Source organism: Periplaneta americana, chromosome 15 (assembly GCF_040183065.1).
Source record: "Periplaneta americana isolate PAMFEO1 chromosome 15, P.americana_PAMFEO1_priV1, whole genome shotgun sequence".
Lineage (NCBI taxonomy): Eukaryota > Metazoa > Arthropoda > Insecta > Blattodea > Blattidae > Periplaneta > Periplaneta americana.
The window spans coordinates 72,680,999-72,702,646 of record NC_091131.1 but is presented as its reverse complement, the minus strand read 5'-3'; the positions used below and the strand labels follow the sequence as shown (position 1 = coordinate 72,702,646).

Genomic DNA, 21,648 nt, shown 5'->3' with positions numbered 1-21,648 from the left:
ACTGTTTCCTACACCAGAGATCCAAATTCGAACATTGGCGAGACTACAAAAATTCATGAACAAAAAAGAAAAATATTGGAATAGGTTTCTTCGCTACACTTCCTACCAACACTACTGACTGCTTCTATGTAATTCAGAATAGTTGCTACCACTGGTGGAAGAGGCAACGAAAAACATGTATCATGCCACATTCTGAGTCGGAGATAAAAGTGAAATAACTTATCTTGATGCAAATCAAGATTTCAGGTATAACTCCCTGTAAACGTACGTTAAACCAAAGGTCCCGGGTTCGATACCCGGCTCCGGAACAATTTTTCCCTCGAAATTATTCAACTTATCTTGATCTTCCTTTATTTTCTTGTACACCGTAAGAGTTATAAGAGTTAAAAAATATCAACAGGCTCCATAGAGAAGCCACACCAGACCGTGTCTGAAAAGGAATTTAATGGATTTAATGATATGTATGCCGTATTGCAGTTATCGTGGTGAATAAATTTGATTTCTTTATACATTCACAAAAGTAAGCTCTTAAATTATTCCACAGTATCTGAATAATTAATTTTCCAAGTTCTCTTTCTCAAATCTGAATAGCCAGGAAGATTCCATCGCTACATCTACGGTACGGTTGCCTACGTTAAATCCTAATCCCTAACCAGGTTATCATTATCTACCATGCATACCCTTCCCGGACCATTAACGAGATTTATCGCGAACACAGCGGTTTTAGGCGTCTTTCTTTCCACGTTCGTTCTTCAAATTCATCCTGACTTTAATTCGAACTAATTGCATTTAAGGCCATTATATTGATGCAAGCAGTACAGACGAGGATTCTGTTCGCAGTCGAATATCTTGGTAGGCAGATTTAAATCCTTAATTTGCATATCTTATCTGCTACAGAAGCGTTCATTCAGTCTCATGATTTGGAATTCTACTGACGTAAGGTTTTCATGAACATAAACATTAAACACATAAAAATATAATTTTCGAGATAAAGACAGAGTGAATGACTTAATTTTAAATATATAACTATAATTATCATTTATTACAATATGAAGTCCGATATGACATTTATATCTGAAGACTCCCTTAATATACAAGATAAAAGACTTTGAATGAGAAGTTAAGTACGTGTCCAAAGTTCCACTTACATTTCTCCTTCCTTTTTCTTCTTCTAATTAAAATTTTCAAGTATAGCTTAATTAGATAATACAGTTAATCATAATTCCACTAATCTTTGATGTGACCAAGTCTTTATTTGAGCTAAAAACGGGAAAATTGTCACAATTTATGTGTAAAAGGAAGCAGTGACGTCCTACAGTTATAAGAAAACGGCTTATCCACAGGAATACTGCTATACGACTATTTAACATGAGGCAGTGACGTCATTACTGAACAAATGAAAGTATATAGCACGAGTCCATTATCTTACGAGGGGAGAAGGCTGACGTTGTTCAGTAAATGAAGTATAAATTAATCATACTTCGTGGACCAATACATATATAGTAATCCACAATTGGGTATTACATTACTCTCAAAATCCTTGCATTAAAATTAATTTTAGCATTTCATACATATAAACTTTTCTTACTAAACTACTGAAGGTAGTTGATTTAAAATAATATTGCTATCTGTTACTCTTTAATCTTCATTTAAATATTTTACAATTTATATTTGTCTTACTTACAAATGACTTTTAAGGAACCCGGAGGTTCACTGCCACCCTCACAAAAGCCCGCCATCGATCCCTATCCCAAGCAAGATTAATCCAGTCTCTACCATCATATTCCACCTCACTCAAATCCATTTGAATATTATCCTCCCATCCACGTCTCGGCCTTCCCAAAGGTCCTTTTCCCTCAAGTCTTCCAACGAACACTCTATATGCATTTTTGGATTCACCCATACGTGCTACATGCCCTGCCCATCTCAAACGTCTAGATTTAATGTTCCTAATTATGTCAGGTGAAGAATACAATGCGTGAAGTTCTGCGTTGTGTAATTTTCTTCATTCTCCTGTAACTTCATCCCTCTTAGCCCCAAATATTTTCCTAAGCACCTTATTCTCAAACACCCTTAATCTCTGTGCCTCTCTCAAAGTGACAGTCCACGTTTCACAACCATACAGAACAACAGGTAATATAACTTCATAAATTCTAACTGTAAGATTTCTTGAAAGTCTTGTAATGATCGTACTGTCGATTCTTTTTATTGAAGAAATAATGTTGCAATGTTCATCAAAAACATTATTCATCAGTTGCAGATGGAGGATGCTTTAAATAAATCTGCAGGTGAAGGATGTGTTAAATAAATCTATCTGTAAATTTTTTTTTATGTGTTTAGCATTTTTTTCTAGCTGGCAAAGCAATGAGTACCTACAATAGGATCGTCTTCATGACCAACACGTCAGGCACTTGTAGACGTTCTGTGTCTACTGAATATCCCGAATACATGTACTTGAAAGAAAGAGCATGCGAGTGGAATTCTAAGTATTCGCTTCTCGAGCACTATCTTAGCGTTGTTTCGAAACTCTTCTAGTTGAAGATACCCTTTAAATACAAAGTTTAATTAATTTTCTTGAAGCAATATCAATCACAAAGCATGGAGAAAAACTTTCAGAGTGTTCATACATTCTTTACAGTAAAAATTACGTTGAATACAGAGAAACATGCCCTTTGTAGTGAACTGCATGCACTTCTATATGACGTTCAGAAATGTGAAATGTAAAATTGTACTGGAGAGACAGAGACAGAGAGATCCACTGCAGAAAAAGATATCGTATGTGATATGGTACATAAGAAGGGCTTAGTCGGGCATTGTACACTGTCTTTTTCTGCGTTCAACTCGCATATTGCATTACATTCCAATTCTTTAGTTGAAGTTTCTTTTCAATTAAAGAGGCGATTCAGAAACAATGAGATGGTATTACGGCTATAAAAGAGCAATGGTAAAATGAGTGGGAGGAAAAAGCTTCCCCAAAAAGCTTTGTCGTATTCACCACAAAACCCACGAGATCTACCCGGATTCTAATACCGATTCTTTTTGGTGAGAAGCCGTCCACTATCTCACAGCTATGGCTTCGTCTTTCCTTCCAAACTGCAGCTGATAGTTTTTTTTTACTTTCAAACATCCTAATAACGCTGCTTTGAAATGAAGCAACTGTATGAGAGCTTTGTTACAATTCTAGCCCCAACACCGTCATGAATTTTACAACGATATACTAGACTGACATGAAAGCTTATTTCACATTCGAGAGGAAAGCATGGAAGAAATTAATATAAATTACGCATTTCTCTCTATATTTTCACAACGAAGACTAGAATCCGAATCGTCTGTACAATATTTTACTTACACCATGAGTAAAATTGACAGCCGATAGAAAAAAGCTAATGAATGGATTTTCCACTCTGGAAACGTGAATTAAAATTCCGGATAATCTACAGTAATTTGCGCCTGATGAACACGCTGTTTGGGTAGATTTTTTCAGGATACTGACATTGTATGTCTTCATTTAATCCCCGGCATTTCATTATCCATCGTCTCCATATGATGTCCTTAAATCTCCTGATTCCTAATGAAAAAACAGCTGTCCATCCATTGAATTTTCTGAAGGCGTTTGTCATGAATTCACTGTCTATTCCTTTCCTCCTTGGCTTTTCCTTATTATTTCGTCCACTTGATGCCAACTCAACGCTTTCTTTTGTGATCTGCTGTTCTGCATTCATTTGGACAACTCGATGATTATTTTTGTGACCTTGTATCGTTATGTTTTCATCCCTTTGGACACGAAGTCCATGATTTTTTTTGGTAATGTGCCATACATTCTTATTCTTTCATCCATCTGGATACCAACTTATTGCTCTTTTTTTTTTTTATAAATTGGTGCTTTCAATTCTTATTTTTCATCCACTTGGGCACCTAGTCAACACTTTTTTTTAATCTGCTGTTTTACATTGTTTTTTTTTCATCCATTTGGACACTCAATCCTTTTCTAGTCGTAGAACTATGTCTTTTTCTTTTTTCCTCACTAGATTATCGGAGGGTTACTTCGGAAATGACCTCCACATAAAAATGTAACCTCCTCCCTTCTTCACAGCCTTTGATTTGTCCTCGTCTTCCCTTGTTCTTCTTGTGTTCCCCTATTCTCCTTACCTTCGTTTTGTCCTCGTCTACCCCTTGTTCTCGCGCTCCCCTCATTCTTCTCGTACTACCCTTGTTCTCCTTTTGTTTCCATTGTTCTCTTTTTGTTCCCCTTAATCTCCTTTTGGCCCTTTTGTTCTCAGGTTGTTTCTCTTATTCTTCGTGCCTTCGCTTTGTTCTCCTTGTAGTCTCATTGTTTCATTTCTCACATCACCCTCACGTAGTTCTACGTAAAGATATGTAGCATAGTAAAGATATGCATCTGTCGAGTCTTTTGTTTGCAATCTGCTACTCTGTACAGTATTTTTATTCTTTCATAATTTACATTTGGGCACCAACTCAACGCTTTTTATTTTTAGTATTCTTGTACTTCGCATTCTTATTCTTTAGGCCTATGGAACCTTCAGTTTTTGTTCATAATCTGTTTCACATTCTCTGTATTTGTCCGTTTTATTGCAATTCTGCAATTAAAATCAAAGGAGTTTACACTGTGTCTGATTGTAACTTTATAGTTATTCGTTACTAATTTAAATTTCTTTGTAATGGAATAATTCGAAATTGTATAAGTACATCGTAAGTAAGAACTTAAATAAATATATATCAATACAATTAATTAGCAAATATATTATCTTATGTAATGTCAAGAATTTTTAAGTAGCAAATATCGCGGGTCCAGTATTATAACTAATATTTTGAGATAATAAAATTAGGAAATAGCTTTTGTGCATCCAACCTATTGTCTCCATGCGTAGTAATGCTTTGCAGCAGATTTTTTAAATAATTATATTATTTAGCTTAGAAACTATAGTGGATCTCTAAGCTTAAATAACTCACTGAAGTAGGTAACTTAAATATCAAGTTAACTAGTTAGGCCTATAGTGTTAGACCTGCGATTTATAGCCCAATAATACAGTCATGAGTGGTTTAGCGGTTACCATGCTAGCCGTCGAATTAGAGATACGCATGCTAAACTCAGTCGAGAGTTTTTTCGGAGGGTAAGTTGGGGGAGCTGCGTCGTATATTTACGGCACGTAAAAAAACCCTGCCCATGTAAGAGTCTCCGGGGAAAAATTTTCGACCATTTCCTGCCCAGATTGAATTTCGACGCTGAATAAACTCTACAGTTGAAATTGAGGTTAAATAAGATATTACTTTACCACTACTACTTTCATACAAAAATAACAGCCTTTATCTCTCCACGAAACCATGGCGTTCTTACAGGGACGAAGCAAACATGTGGCTCTGCACGTACACTCGCGAAACAGAAATCTAAGTAACGATTATCAGCCCAAACTTGCTCTATGCTGCCTTTTTCATAGAACAGCAAATAATTGTTTTTATGTGCTTTCGCAGCCATGCGTAGCACCTATTGTATTCATGACGACTGCTCGGCCTTGCACACGAAACAAAGGTTCTACCGATCAGCCTCTACAAAGCTGTTTTATAAAATGTATAGATTAGATACTAACAAATTTACTGTAGTTCACATTAAATATTAGAATTGTAACTTGATTTCGAGTCAAATATTTCTATAAAATTTATAAATCTAACAGTCTACGTAAGTAGGTTCAAAACTTGATATTTTCCTTTTTTATAAATTTTCGAAATTCTAACAATCCCATCATCTCTAGTTAAGAAAAACGAAATTAAACATACTGACAAAAATTAAAATTTCTTATTATTGTGTACAAATATTCAACATGAACCTTATTTCTTATTTTAGAGAAGCCATCTTATTGATTTCTTTTATATATGATGTCTGTAAATTATGAAGTCGACAATATTCATAGCATCGCAAAAATGGAATGGCACATTGCATAAGTGTGTACTGAATTACATTTCTCAACATATATTCTCTACAACATTCACAAGTAAAACTAAAATTGAATAGGTGCACTACATTTTTAAACATAATAGTTCTTACATCCTCTCAGCCCGGTTACTGTAAACAGTAAAGTTCTGAATACACCACAGCCTCATGACTTATTGTGCAACTCATAGTTTAATAGTATTCGTAGTGAATACAGCTATAACAAATAACATCTATAGACGCAGCTAAAATTAAATTATAAACTGTCCCGTTAAGAGTTGAATAAAAAACCGTTAAGAGAAGAATAAAGAATTAAACAAGAGAGGAGTTAAAAACTTGAAAAGTAAATTTAAAATCTCAAAATAAATTCAACTCATCGTTATAAAAAATTATCGCGACACAGATTCCAACAAAGATATGCTTCTGCTTTTTTCAGTAGATCTACATCATTTTATAGGACAGCCCACATCTCGCCTTTAATTAGGAATGTATGTACGAATATATTCCAGCATTTGAACACTTCTGACTCTCTTATAAGTGGCAAGTCCAATTGGGTTTTCTACGTGACCTGTAACTCGTTTCTGATATCCCCATTACAATATGTCTTCTCCATAGCAGCCTATGACAGACCTTGGAAACTGCATTTCTGCTGTTGTTAGCGAGCTTTGTTGTGTTCCTCTATTAATTACCCACGATTCGCTGTCACAGATGGAACGAAGCACAGTCATCGTTCTGTAGATTTTCATTTCCTATAACAGGCACTTCCTTTGAAGGCATATCAAGGTCACAATAAGAGAGATAAAGGAAATCAGCTTGTCTTAGCTGACCTATAGGAATCTGTAAGTCAAGATAGCGTTATGATTGGATAACGCTTCCCGCCGTAATATCCTATTAAATTCTGTGCCTGCTACAGTTTAGAATTCGAAGCGCTCGTTATTGTACCATATACGCTGTCTAATCTTCTTTAAGTAACAAGAAAATACTACACACAGAAAATACTAAAATCACCAGATTGCGCAGTGTGGCGGCGGCGGCGGCGGCGGCGGCGGCGGCGGCGGCGGCGGTGGTGGTGGTGGTGGTAGCATTTAACGACGCTTTGAACTACAGAGGTTATTCATCATCGAAATTTCGACTTAGGTGAGAATGTCCGACAAATTTTGCTGGTCTTCTATCAGGGATGGGGTATTTCCAAGTACCGTAAATCTTTTACAGAGACCCACAGGTTTACGGCCGAGTTTGAACCCGCGAACTAGAAAAGGTGCCTGTTCAATACATTTTCGCGATGGAGATGTTTCATGGACTAACAAGAAGTGACTTGCAAAGAATGGCATATGCACTATGTGTTAAAAATGGACCAAAGAACCCGTTCACTTCTTCAGTAACAACGAGCATGGCTAGACGAAAATCTCTTCTAGGATATGAACTAAAAAGGTGCTAGAATTGAATACATTTTGGAGATGGAGTAGTTTTATAGCCATGTATTGTGGATCCCTATCACCACGGCATGGCGCGTCCTCAGGTTGCGGATAAAGGAGATGGTCTCCAGATATGGAGGGTAGCTGCGAATATATTGAATAAGCAGTCGTGGACAACCGATAAGGGGTGGTCCTCCAGCTTGGGGGGTTGGGCGAAGGGCTAACAACCCATCACCGTAAAAAACAGCTTGTTACGAAACCTAACAATAAGCCACGGAATAGGACTGATTCTCCGGCACGACCATAGCAGAGGATATAGAGTGTTAGTTGGAAGGCCGGGGGGAATAAGACCTTTGGGGAGGCCGAGACGTAGATGGGAGGATAATATTTAAATGGATTTGAGGGAGGTGGGATATGATGGTAGGGACTGGATTAATCTTGCTCAGGATAGGGACCTATGGCGGGCTTATGTGAGGGCGGCAAAAGCCATAAGTAAGTAAGTAGTTTTATAGCCTAACAAGGAGACGGTAAACAAGAGGAAGACAAGGACAAACAGGGCAATACATGGAGTACATGGGGATACAAGAAGAACAAGCGGAGTACAACGGGAACAAGGGAAATACAAGAAGAACACGGGAACGACCAGGAAGGTAAGGAGAGAGGGCTACATTTTTATGTTACGGTCGATTCTCATCAACGTTAAATAGACCGAGTACACAATACAGCGTCGTTAAATAACCAACTAAAAATCCTTCCACTCTATTTACTGTTCGTATTTAATTAAGAAATTACTGAGTTCATCTGCATATTTTTCGCGGAAATTTACTAAAATACCTGTGCGTTATGAAGAAAACAATATAGCTACCGCAATCTCGTCTGCCGAGATCATGATAAACTCAAGAAAAAGAAAGAAGCAAGGAGAGAAGAGACGAAAAATCTCAAAATTAACGGTACAGTGTGCGAAAGGGTGTTATTGAACGAAAGAATTAGACTTGGTTTTTTAAATTCCCAGGATTAGTTTTTGTTAACGTCAATGCCGAGAAGCCTTATTCGCACAACCACTACGACTATAGAAACATCACTGTCACTCAATTCCTTCTACTCTTTGCTAGCGACAGTCTAATTTATTCTGGAATGCTTTCAGTGAGATGTCAGTACACATTCGAATTAAATAATCTTGTTTTATGAGAAAATCTGAGAACGTGACTTTTTCAGTTGAAAGGGCTTGGTGGAGAAATGCGTATTCTATTCGCTACGTGGTTGGAAACTACTTCAAAAGTGCCTCTTCGATACTGGCAAAATGGCATTCCATGAAATGTATCTTTCATAACATCTTCGATTTTCTTTTAGTCTACTGTAGTGAGTTGGAAAAACTGATTTCCTCACCATGTATCAATGTCTTACTCCTAATGCATGTTTATTACATGGCTAGAAGAAGAGTCAAAAATATTTTAATTCAAAGTTCATTATTGAAAGACAGGCAACCGATGAGCACAATGCTGCCATTTCATAGCACTTTTACTTAAATTATTTTACTACAAATTGTGTTTATCATTTACCTAAAAAGCGAAACTGGCAATGTAAATATATATAATTTTGAAAACATTAATTAAATCACATTTTACTTTAGACAGAGAACCGTATTATTGTTTGTATCAACTACAAAACGAAGTCATTACGTCTTCGTAAAAACGCACACACGCACATAACTTACACACATATAAATTAAAAAAAAACAGTTGCATGCTAACTATACCATCTGCTCACTGCTCTTGAGAGTTTAATGTTTGCGGCTGTGATAAATTGACGGCTAAGAAGTAATTTTTGGCAACGAAATCTTGTTTACAGTTAAATACATTCATGCCAACAGTTGTCACAGCTATGCGGGCCGATTGCGAAATTCGTCACAAAACTGTCTTGAGTATGAAAAATATTTCCTCCTGTTGTGTATCTTTACTGAGGTTTACGCTTAACTATATCGTTCGCGTATACATTCATATTTTTCCTTCGTAGTATAAGAATTTCCCTGTTTCAGCATCGACCTCATTTGAAGGGTTCAGAACCATAGTGGGCCAAGCGCCATTTACTAAAACCGTAGAAAACAAGGGTTAAAATGAAGTTATTACCATAATTCAATGGAAACATACAGCAAGTAATATAAAGTATACAAATTAAAACTAAATGATATGTCAATCTTCATTAAACTATGGTATTCACTTAACTTTAACCCTTGCTTTCTCCGTTTTTAATAAATGGCGCTGGCCCACTATGACTCTGAACCCTTCATTTATCCTTTTAACATTCTCTGAAAATACGTTGGGCTAAATATGAGTGAAATGGAGAGGACACAGCTAGTATGTTACCCATTTTTCACGTTAATTAATTAATCTATCCAATCATTCATTCAACCAAATGAGTCAAAAATAAAATATGGTTTATTTAACGACGCTCGCAACTGCCGACGTTATATCAGCGTAGCCGGTGTGCCGAAATTTTGTCCCGCAGGATTTACCAGTAAATCTACTGGCATAAGCCTGTCGCATTTAAGCACACTTAAATGTCATCGACCTAGTCGGAATCGAACCCTGCAACCTCGAGCACAAAAGGCCCGCGCTATACCGACTGCGCTCCAAATTAGTCAATATTTTTCGACAACACGCTGTATAATATCCTTCCGAGAGACTCGACCTTCTAAAGTTTGTAGAGGCAGTTAAAAGAAGCAATATGAGATTAGAAACCAATATCCGGTAACGCCCCTGTTACGAGTTAAGAGTAAGAATGCCTGTCATAACGCCGGGCCCGTTACGTCCCCAATCGTTAGCAGTGGTAATGCATGCTCTTCATCTTCAGATCCTCTCCTTCCGCAAGGAGCATAATTCATTATTGTTTTTGGAATGCGCCCTATTGCCAAGTTCCTTACAAGAAAATTCACAAAGTCTGACACGCAGTGGAGGTTATTTCAGAGGTCATTTTCAGGGGGAAGGGGTGGGAAATGTTTCGTATAAACCTATCCGGGATCGAATAGTTACTTTCATAATTGTTTCTCTCTGAATCAGACTTCTGCAAGTAAAAAAAAAAAAATTGGTTTCCGACGGAAGAGACAAAGATCTATCATTGTATTCTCATATAATAAGAAAAGTTACAGATATATTTTTTTAGACCTGACACTCCATCGAATAAAACTGTTAATAGAAGTGGGGAGTCCAGCGCAAAACGAAGCATACTGAGGCAAAGTGGGCGGGACATGGAGGGTGGTATATTGAAGATCATCTTACCTCTCCATTCAAGTTCCTACAACAAGCCAACAGTTTAGCCTTCCCATTATGTTAACCAGTTCCGTCTTTATTTTTGATTTTCTTATTAATTACTAGCCGTACCCGTGCGCTCCGCTGCACCCGTTAGAAATAAATGTAAAGTAATTACATAATTAAAATAGGACATTTGATCCAGGGAATATTCGTGTTTGATAGAAGGATAAATCGTTTAATATGTTACTTAATTTAAATTGTATTTAAATAATTAAAATGCGATCATTTTGGTCCAGAGACCACTCATTAGGTGCAATGACAATTCCTTTAACATGTTTCTTAATTTTTATTACATGCATCATACTTTAAAGAAGACTGACATATCATTTAGATTTAATGTGTATACTTTATTTTACTTGCTATATGTTTCCATTGAATTATGATAATAACTTAATTTTAACCCTTGTTTTCTACGTATTCAGTAAATGGCGCTTGGGTCACTATGGTTCTGAACCCTTCAAATAACTTAAATTATATTATATTATATTATATTATATTATATTATATTATATTATATATTATATTATATTATATTATATTATATTATATTATATTATATTATATTATATTATATTATATTATATTATATTATATTATATTATATTATATAAAAATGTGTTGATAACGGATGTACACCGATAAGTAAGTTTTTAATTTGTTATGGGGCTCTTGAATCTCAGGAGAAACAAATTTTATTTTACAACAGCGCAACATAATCTGCTTGGCTCATTACCCAATTTTTTTCATTGCATTTAATGCATATGTATTTTATGTATTTTAACACGATTCAATTGAGCATAGTTAAAATTTGGATTATAAAATAATGGAACGCTAAACTAACATATTATTACTGCATACTAAATCAATACACTCTTGTGGTTCGTTAATTCTCTGAAATAAACATTATTTTAAGAAATACAGGAAACGAATACACAGAATAGCCTATCAAGTTGTTTGTGCCTAAGAAGCCATTTTAATCTTACCTGTCCTCAATTCACTCACAAGTTACTGTAATAACATTATAGCATTATGTCCATCTAGAGAAACTACACTTTCCAATGGTGAAATAATAATTAATTACACAAATCGGTTAATTTAGCTTCCGATATTACTTCATACAAACACAGAAACATTCTCTGTAGGCTATGATTCATAGCTTTCGATTGTTGTTGACCAAGGCCCCTTATAGACGAATTCATTTGTTTATTTCATTACACCGCCTTAGATGGCAGTTATTTTAATTTTGAAACTCATTTATCTCATTAATTATCAGTCTTATCAAAATTTTTCAAAGAATAAAACTTATCGGAAATGGTTTTTAAAGAAATTTTTGTTATGTAACATTTTTCACAAAAATCAATAATAAGCGAGATATTTCGATTTATTTAATTCAGACCCCCTTATAACCCCCTTTTAAATAATGTATTTTGAATGCCATATAGCCTAAAATCTAAGTTACAACGAGCTTAATTTATATTCCAATTTTCATCGAAATCGGTTCAGCCATTATCGCGTGAAAAGGTAACAGACAGACAGACAGACAGACATACATACATACAAACAAAAATTTCAAAAAAGCTATTTTCGGTTTCAGGGTGGTTAATTACATATGTTAGGACCAATTATTTTTGGAAAATCGAAAATTACCAGAAAAATTTCAGCTACAGATTTATTATTAGTATAGATTATTTTCTGAATTCTACAACAGACTGCATTACCAGAGTTTTAAGTAATTTCTATTGTTTACCATGTCGAATATCCTACATTGTACAAGCTGTAATAATTATATCAGCATCAGTCAAAGGATTCCTATGATTTTAATGTATAGTTTCCAAAGATACAGTTGACGACTATGCATAATCCTGACCTACGTTTCCGCATTCTCTCTAAAGAAAAACTCAAGTTTTCCTAAGCTCATCGTAACTGATCAACCGTTTAGGGGAGTCTGTACACAGAATTTTGGCAAAAAATGAAATTTTGGTTTTTATCGTTTCTTAATAGTTTAATATGTGTAAAATTATAATATGATTTTATTTCTTCCAATTGTCAGCTTTTAGCTTTATCTTCAGCAAAAATATTGTAGTAATTCTAAATGCAAAAAAATGTTATCAATGAATTTTTATTTTCCAACCGCTCAGAGGAATTTTAAATTTATTTCGCCCACGCTTGCAGAACAGGGCGACAATTGTGGCGTTGCATCACTCATCGGAAACGTCATGCATCCCTTCCTTCTATCCCCGCGTCAGTGACTTGTTAGGGGAAGAGATTTGTATTCAGTGTCTCTGCTATGTGATTGCGTACGGGGCACAGTGACGTCATTCAACGCCAGTGGACTGTGGACGGGGAACCAACGCTTTCCCCATGCTTTCCACCCCTCTCTCGCCAGTTCTGTAACCCTGATTTAGCCGAGTCTATACATGAAAATATGTTACATACACCCTATTTTTCCTATAATTGTATCTTTTATCACTTCTGAGAAAAGTGCTCCCAAAATTGAGGAATTTAACATTGCAAGATAGGGAAACTTTGACACCATTTTTCTACACTTTCTCATTTTTGTGACAGTGATGCACTCTTCTCAGAAAGTATTGTACCCAGAAGGTCGAAATTAATATATAATATCAATGTGATGGCATTTTACACAGCAGATTAATATATTAAGATTACTTTTTTCTTCAGCGAAAATAAAAAATAATTTGTAGTAATTCTTAATGCAAAAAATGTTATCAATGAATTTTTTCTTTCCATCCGCTCGGTGGAATTTCAAATTTATTTAACCGGTTGTACACATAAAGGTATGTTACATATGCCCTCTTTTTTGTATCTTTTATAACTTCTGAGGAAAATGCATCCAAAATTGAGGAACTTAACATTGTAAGATATGTAAATACGCTTACAGTCTCCCCTAACATACATAGACGGTGTGAAGCTTTTCTGTGAGGTCGACATTACGCAAAAATTGTACATACAAAGAAATAGTAGGTCATAAAACTTGCTAACAAATGTAATTGTGTGAAGTTCCTATTCTTGGTTGAGTGAAGCTACAGGTACCGGCATCACAGCATAAACTAGACTCTCACACATAGTTGGTTTCTTCCGGATCAATATTATCACTGTTAGAATCGTTGTTAGCAAATTCAAACTTTGTAATTTCAGTCAGGATATATGCAGTCAGCCTGAACTATTATTGTTCATCACAAAAGAAGCAAATATATAATGTACAATCACTAAAAATATAATTTAATTAGATTAATTTTTCATTACAGAAATTATTTTTTCGTTGCGAATTTTTTCAAAGTCTCCTGCCCCTAAAAACGAGCCTCACGAAGCCAGCGCATGTAGTCATTACCTTAATGAAGAGCGCCTTAATATTATAGCCCCTAGCATCCCTCCTCATGAACATATTTTACGCATGAGTGGACCACTCAAGCAAGATGTAATATAGTTCCCTGCGAAGGTTGAGTGATCAAACCTTCATTGAAAAATTCATTGTAACACTTGTGGCGGACAAGGTAGCAATTGGGGATTTTCTCGACATTCTTCCGTTTCCCCATATTAGGCATCTACATCATTTCGTCAACATTTCTCTATTCCGTCACCATTCCATAGCATTCCCCGAACGGCGGCTGGCGACGCACGGAGGGGGCTGGCCTATAACGAGGGGGGGGGGGGTGCCTGCTCGAAAACTGGGTACGCAGCGAATCTCAGCCGGTGTGAGTTTAGGAATTCATCTAGATTGAGGATTAGCGCAGCAGATCGTAAAAGGTCGCAGTGCTGGGTCATAGTGCTCCCCTTCCGAAATTTCATTCCAAGATGTAATATATATATAAACGAATATAGAACACAATAATTACAGTACTGGTAAAACTTTCTCATATAATTATTATTATTATTATTATTAATTATACAATAACTTGGTGAATATATTTAAGAAACTCTCAATGTTTTTATTGGCACGTCATAAACACCGATGTCAGAATCCCTTGTTACACGGCATACATCAACGCGATAACAACTTCTTGCCACATTATATCCAACATACCTATCTCTGTTTATGGATGCAATCACAGCAATGATCCGAAGTCTTACTTCTTCAAGGTCTTGGGGTAGAGGTAACACAAAATTTTATTATTCACGTACCCCCATAGCAAGAAGTCACATGGTACCTGATGGTCTGGAAAGCTAACAAGTAGGCTAATAGTCAATTCGGAAATGTCTACGAAAGAACATTAAATAAGCCTCCAATTCCAAAACTGTCTACATCCATTCTTAACAATTTTCAGGAAACTCCAAAAACTGATAACTTTTTTCCTAATTGTTTGCAGTGTTCGTCATATTTGAAGCTTATTTATGGAAGGAAAGAGGGAATTTAGGCACAACATTCATTAGAAAATTGCTAGAGACATTTAGGTAAATGACGAAACCGCATTTATCGCAATTTAAAAAAAAGATGGATTTAGACAATCTTGGAATGGGACGCTTCGTACAAATCTTACTGAATTTGTTTTCCCAAGCTGCAGGACGCAAAACGATATGTTGAACAGTTAACTTACCATTTTTCAGCAATGTCTTCCATGGCAACAGAAATACAGGTTTTTCGGAATTTAGAACTTGAAACTATGCAAGATTAATGACAAGATCTGCATTTATTTAGACAGGCCTAAATGAAGTTATGTCATATTTTTAGGATTATAAACAATGTAACATATGTAACCAAGAAAACACACATTTGGATGGATTAAATCAGCGGCCATCAGCACACTGCACCCTCGAGCTAGCGTCTCTTACCGGCGGACAAGACACTGCACTAGAGTGCATCCGTGGCTGCTGGCGGGTATGCTGTCTCCCTATCCTGTCTACACGACGGAGCATATTTCGTTACACTCCATGCACTTTACCCACTTCAGCGAGTGCTGACGAGCACTGGGTTAAATGATTTTATTTCTGTATTTATTTCGAATAACAGTACTATAAACTGCAATACTCATATTTGCAACACGAAAAGGAACTGGACTGTTGCGACACGTTTAAAACTTATGGATGATAATGACAATAAAATAATAATGCGTGGCGAGACGAGTCTTGGAGGGTAAAGACCGTCCAGCCTAATGCTGGTCTCACGTTCATATGTTTCAGCAAAGGCGATCATCCAATCACTACTCGAGTAACTTGTGGTTAGCACGATCACCTCGCCAGCTGTTATAGCTGGCTATCGAAAATGACTTCCCTACTCAATGTAGCTTCCCAAATTCATCACGATGCTGAGTGAGCACTGGTCCCATCCGAAATTTTAAGAAAAAATGTCTCCCCTGATGAGAACTCGAACTAGCGCTTATCTGTACCACTAGTTTAAGACCTTGATCTTTAGACCACGCAGGACCAGTTACAGCTAGCGCCAGCGTTTTTGGCGTGTGTCCTAGAGTATAGTACCCAGTTTGTGAGCATGTTGATAGTGCAGTTGAGAATGGTACCACTTCATATACACGTCACATCAGCCATCTGCCAAACACAGTTGTCAGATTGACTACGCTAAAGGTAAGACACTAGCACTTAACGTTTCCGTTACTTATTTCACACGACAAAAACGGTGATGCAGACTGTATTAAGTAGGTGGGATTTAATTATCACTCACCACCACAAATACTTCTAACATTTTCCAAATTAAAGCCTTCAATCGGAGTCTTGATATCGTGTGTCGCCATGGGTACTTCAGCGAGCTTACACGACGGTCGCTCGCCCAGAGGAAGGGCTCGGATCCCTTGTTTAGCGAGGACTGCGGCCCCTCTCCCCAAGTCACCGCTCACTCTGTCCAGGCCTTTAACATCTTCGGTGACTATCTTGCTGCTGTTCAGTCGTGCCTGCGACATCCCTCCTCCAACGTGGTAGCTATTAGATTACGTCCATTTTCGGCTTATCCCTTTCAAAATTCACCTGAGTTTCTTCAAACGGAACAGCGAAAATCGAAGTGAGACAAGTGGCCAACAGGCCTGGAGCTGATACCCACACTTCCTCTCAGTACCAAATTCCCTTGCAAGGAAGAACGCGTAATCGCGTACATTTTTAATTGTTTCTCTTCCCATTTCCCAATAATAATTAATTAATTACAATCCAAATTTTTCGTAATGCAAATCCTCGAAGGATGACGATATTCGTTTTGAATACGTCTACAAACGTAGATTTTTATGAACTACAGAAATAAACTGAACGCAAATTAATATAACATTTTCCATTTAATATATAGGATACAGTATATTATACCTTGTTAGTGACGTAACTGCCTTTAGCTGCCTGTAATAGTAACCTTTTGCATGGATAGCTTACCCACGCAGGGCTGGCTTCACTCTCATCTGCATTTACGCAACCCACCTCATGTTAATCTCACTAAGAAGGTTTTATTTGATACACATAGCATGTAGGTCTACGTATAATAAAATCAGTGCAATGTAAATGGAAACATTTATATTTCTCACTCGAGTGGAACATCAATGAATTAAGTATACAACACAGCGACAGCCTCGTATATGAATTACTTTAGTGAAGAGGGAGTTTGAATTCCAGCGTCCTACACGTGTATATTTTTAACATCAAGGGGTTAAATCTTCCTACACGAGCAACTTTATTCATAATCAAATTTTGCATCTCTCTGCGTGCGACGATTTTAAGGGTAAATCTGGTAATATACAGGTGATGATAGATTATTATTATTATTATTACTATTATTATTATTATTATTATTATTATTATTATTGCCAACTATATAAAGCAGGTGTTTATATTGTCCTTCGCAGGGACTCAAATGGTGGCGTTGCTGGCGGATCTGAGTTCGATTCCCAATGGCAGTGTGGAGATTTCTCTACCATTCATTAACATTGGTTGCACATCTTTCTCTTCTTGTAGACACTATTTGTCCGGTGTAGTCCTTAGCCTCGATAGACACTTCAGGCGTCTGTTATTTGTGAATGTATTTATATCGCAATCTTCAATGAAGAAGGAACGATGGATCTGAGCACCTTTTTCTCTTCCTCTTCTTCATCATCATCACCATTACCACCACCACTACCATTATGATCATCAAACTATCATGGAGTTGGACTGTAAGTCCCGTTCTGGACTCACGAGCAAACATTCTCATGGGGGGGGGGCAGATAAAGTTAATTTTCTTTCTTCCACCGTCTTAATAATGTAAAAATAAGTGCTTATACAAATTTTGGCCACTCGAGGGCAATTACGTGGGCCGTAAAAAATAAGTTCGCCTGGGCCGTTTACAGAAAGAAAACAATTTCACTGGAAAAAATTATTGGAACAGATATAGCATAGCAATTGTTGAGCTATTTTTCAATATATTTCCCACTGGAATTGAGACATTCGTCATAATATGGGTGCAGATGGCTGTTACACACTGGTTCCGATCCCAGGCGGCGAACTTCTACGACAATGGGATACAAAAGTTTATCCCACACTATGACAAATGTCTCAATTCCCGTGGGGAATATGTTGAAAAATAGCTCAACAATTGCTGTATCTGTTGCAAATAAATCTTTCCATGAAATTGTGTTTTCTTTCTGTAAACGGTCCCAGGAAAACTTATTTTTACGGCCCTCGTAATTGCGCTGGAGTGGCCAAAATTTGTATAAGCACTTGTTTTGACATTAACAAGATGGTGAAAGAAAAACATAACTTTTTTATCTGTTCCCATGAGAATGTTTGCTTATCAGTTCCTTCAGAAGACGTCCTTCATTGCTTCAGTTTCTGACATATGAGGTTTGGACTGCTGACTAAACATACATTATTATTATTATTATTATTATTATTATTATTACTATTACTATTATTATTATTTGCGGCCGCGGTAAAAGCAACAGCAAAGGCCACAGCTTTATAGTTCCATGGAAGTCACATTTATAGGTTCAAAAACCCTCACAGGACACGAATGTTCGCCCGTTACAATGACATATTATCACAGTCTAGTATATACTGCCACGAAGCTCGAGTTGTGAGGGTGCATTGTCTGTAATGAGGCGATATTAGCGATCCTAGTGGTTAGCAACTATCTACGGATGCATATTTACTACGTATTGAGCTTCGTAACTGTATATATTAGACTGTGATATTATCTTGTCTTTTGAGGTTCAGTGTCGTGCTGACCACGTCACAGGAGTTCTGCCATGTGTGTTGGTTGTAAAGACTAAAAAGGGCGGTTACTGGCATCATCATCATCATCATCATTATCGAAATCTACTCAACGTTCAATTTATGCTCCTAAGAGAGCTCCCAGAGAATTACGCGACAAGATGCAACGGATTATAACCACTGCGTCATTCCCATTACATAATCTGAATAATTAAAAAATCGATAGGAGACGGTTAAAATTGAATTGAAAGCCACATCATTATACAGTAAAGCTTGTGTTGGTTTCGCTCAGTACAACTGAATGCTTCACCAATTAAGAAGGAAATGACGGAAATTCTTGGCGTGAATTGAATCCCGTTTTAAAATCTCTTTCTACGAAGAGGTGACTTCACTGGAATATCCTAAAGTAGTGAGCTCGTTTAAAATAGCGACAACAAATATTTCTTGTGGTTTTCTTTTATTTACACGTTATAAACTCCATTCACTGGAACAGCATAGCGGGAAAGACTGCATCTTATAATGGTGAATGTCAAATATTTCACTACCGTCAAGAAGCTTCACATAAAACGAGCTTAATGTTTTCTTTTTTTCTTCTTTCCTTTCCTTGTCTATGTCTCTCTCTCTCTTGCTTTGTAATCCTCTCTTTTCACTATTTTTTTGTCTTCTCTCCTTTATGGCTTCCTTTCTTCTTTTTGTATTTCTTCCTTCCTTTTGTGTGTTTTTTCTTTGTGTTTCTGGCTCTCTTTTTGTCAGTTTTTTTAGTATTGATTTCTTTCTTATAGAACAAGTCATGCATTTCAATTAGCCTGCTTGGGCTGCAATATATCTTGGAATTGGGAAGACGACTTGTAAAATAAATTATGTAAATTTCTACACGTGTGGCACCGTTAGACGTGGCCTCAAAAACAAACCAAGAAACACACCAAACTGAAATTTTATAAATTAATGCTCACATCATGAATTCTACATTTGAACACTCAGTAGAGTACAGACAGGAAAAGCAAACTGCAGAAAGCAGTAGACTATCTTTATATGCGTTGTTTGGCACACAAACCGATAAGAAATACCTAAATTCACTATTCCCAAGAAACGATTATATTAACTTTAACGACATTAATAGATTACAGGAATAAAAATGGAAGGACCATATTTTACGAATGAACAGTATGATGAGGATAACGACAAGATGATGAATAGGTATATTAAAATAAGGATGATGACTGATGAGAAAATAGAGAAGTGACGGGACACCCATGATGCGGAATGAACATGAAGTAAACCCCCATCATTCAAAATAACACAGATCATCATTAGCGACCAGATATTCATGTCTGAGGTGATACTTGAAGTCATGATGATATTCTTTACGTAACGACCAAAATGAGTCTTAAACGCCGTATATCATGGCCGACAATATTGTAGGTTTTGAGGAAAACTAAATGACAGTTGTGAGAAGTATGAAACGAAGATATATGCAAATAAGACGAAGATCATGGTCATAGAAAGTAAAGTACACGAGGTAAACTTGGGATTTTAAATGAGGCAGTAGAACAATTGGACAGCTTCAAATGCCTGGGGTGTACTGTAAGCAATAACATGAGCTGCTGAGAGGAAGTCAAAAGGAGGATAGCAATGTTTATAAGAAAAAGGAGCATCTTCTGCGGACCTCTGGAAAAAGAACTAAGGAAGAGACTAGTGAAATTCTTTGTGTGGAGTGTGGCACTGTATGAGGCAGAATACGACGAAGTGAAGAGAAACGACTAGAAGAATTTGAACTGTGGATATGGAGAAGAATGGAGCGTGTAAAATGGACAGAATAAGAAATGAAGATGTGTTGGAAAGAGTGCGAGAAGAAAGAATGATGCTGAAACTGATCAGGAAGAGAAAAAGGAATTGGCTGGATCAGTGACTGAGAAGAAACTGCATACTGAAGGATGCACTGAAAGAAATGGTGAACGGGAGAAGAGTTCGGGACAGAGAAAGATATCAGATGATAGATGACATTAAGATATATGAGTCATATGCGGAGACAAAGAGGAAGGCAGAAAATAGGAAAGATTGGAGAAAGCTGGGTTTGGAATGAAAGACCTGCCCTTGGGCAGAACACTATGAATGAAAAATGAATGAATGAATTCAGTATTGCAACAAAAATAACAGAATTTAATTAGAAGACTAAATTAGACAGATAGCATTCCAAACAGTCTTCCGATCCACACTTGTATTTACTTAACCATCGTTCCGATGCCAGAACATATGTATACTATGACTGATATTTCAGTACCTACAAGTAATTTAGTTACAATTATTCGCCGATAGGGGCAGAAGGACAAGTGGTAAGCTCATCACTTCAAAGACTACCTAGTTTGTAAATTAAGGTACTATTAGGACGTCAGAGAAGAAAAATTCGGTCCAGAGATTCCAATTTAGGCTTGGAGGTCTTTAACTTGGGTTAATGTTAATCTGTTTAAAATCTCGCGTATCAAACTTCAACTAATATATTAATATACGTAACTCAGATTAGCAACAAAGTGTGAACATAATTTCCTCAGGATCTTGAAGATCTTACTACATCGTCTTAATCTCTTAACACTATTTATTACAAAGAGCGATTATAGCGATTATAGAACTACCAGACGTAATGAAAGAGAGGAAAAGATGCACACGATAGTGCTTACATATTATAGTGATATGAAACCAGAAACGGAGTTAGAGCGGCAAGGCAAACCAAAACATTTCTGAAGAATCCGTCTCCCACAGCAACTTTTTCTCTTAAAATCTGTCATGATTTCCATGTCCGCTGTGAAAAGCTCTCAATACAAATTGTCTACCGAAATGTTGGGCGAATATG

The 21,648-nt window shown here is 36.6% G+C and overlaps 1 protein-coding gene across 1 annotated transcript in view; it reads right to left on the bottom strand.

Annotated features, from left to right (window-relative positions):
* The window catches only part of Ypel (Yippee-like), a 291,165-nt gene that overhangs the window by 202,118 nt on the left and 67,399 nt on the right, over positions 1 to 21,648 (bottom strand). The gene's annotated exons all lie outside the window — the stretch shown is intronic.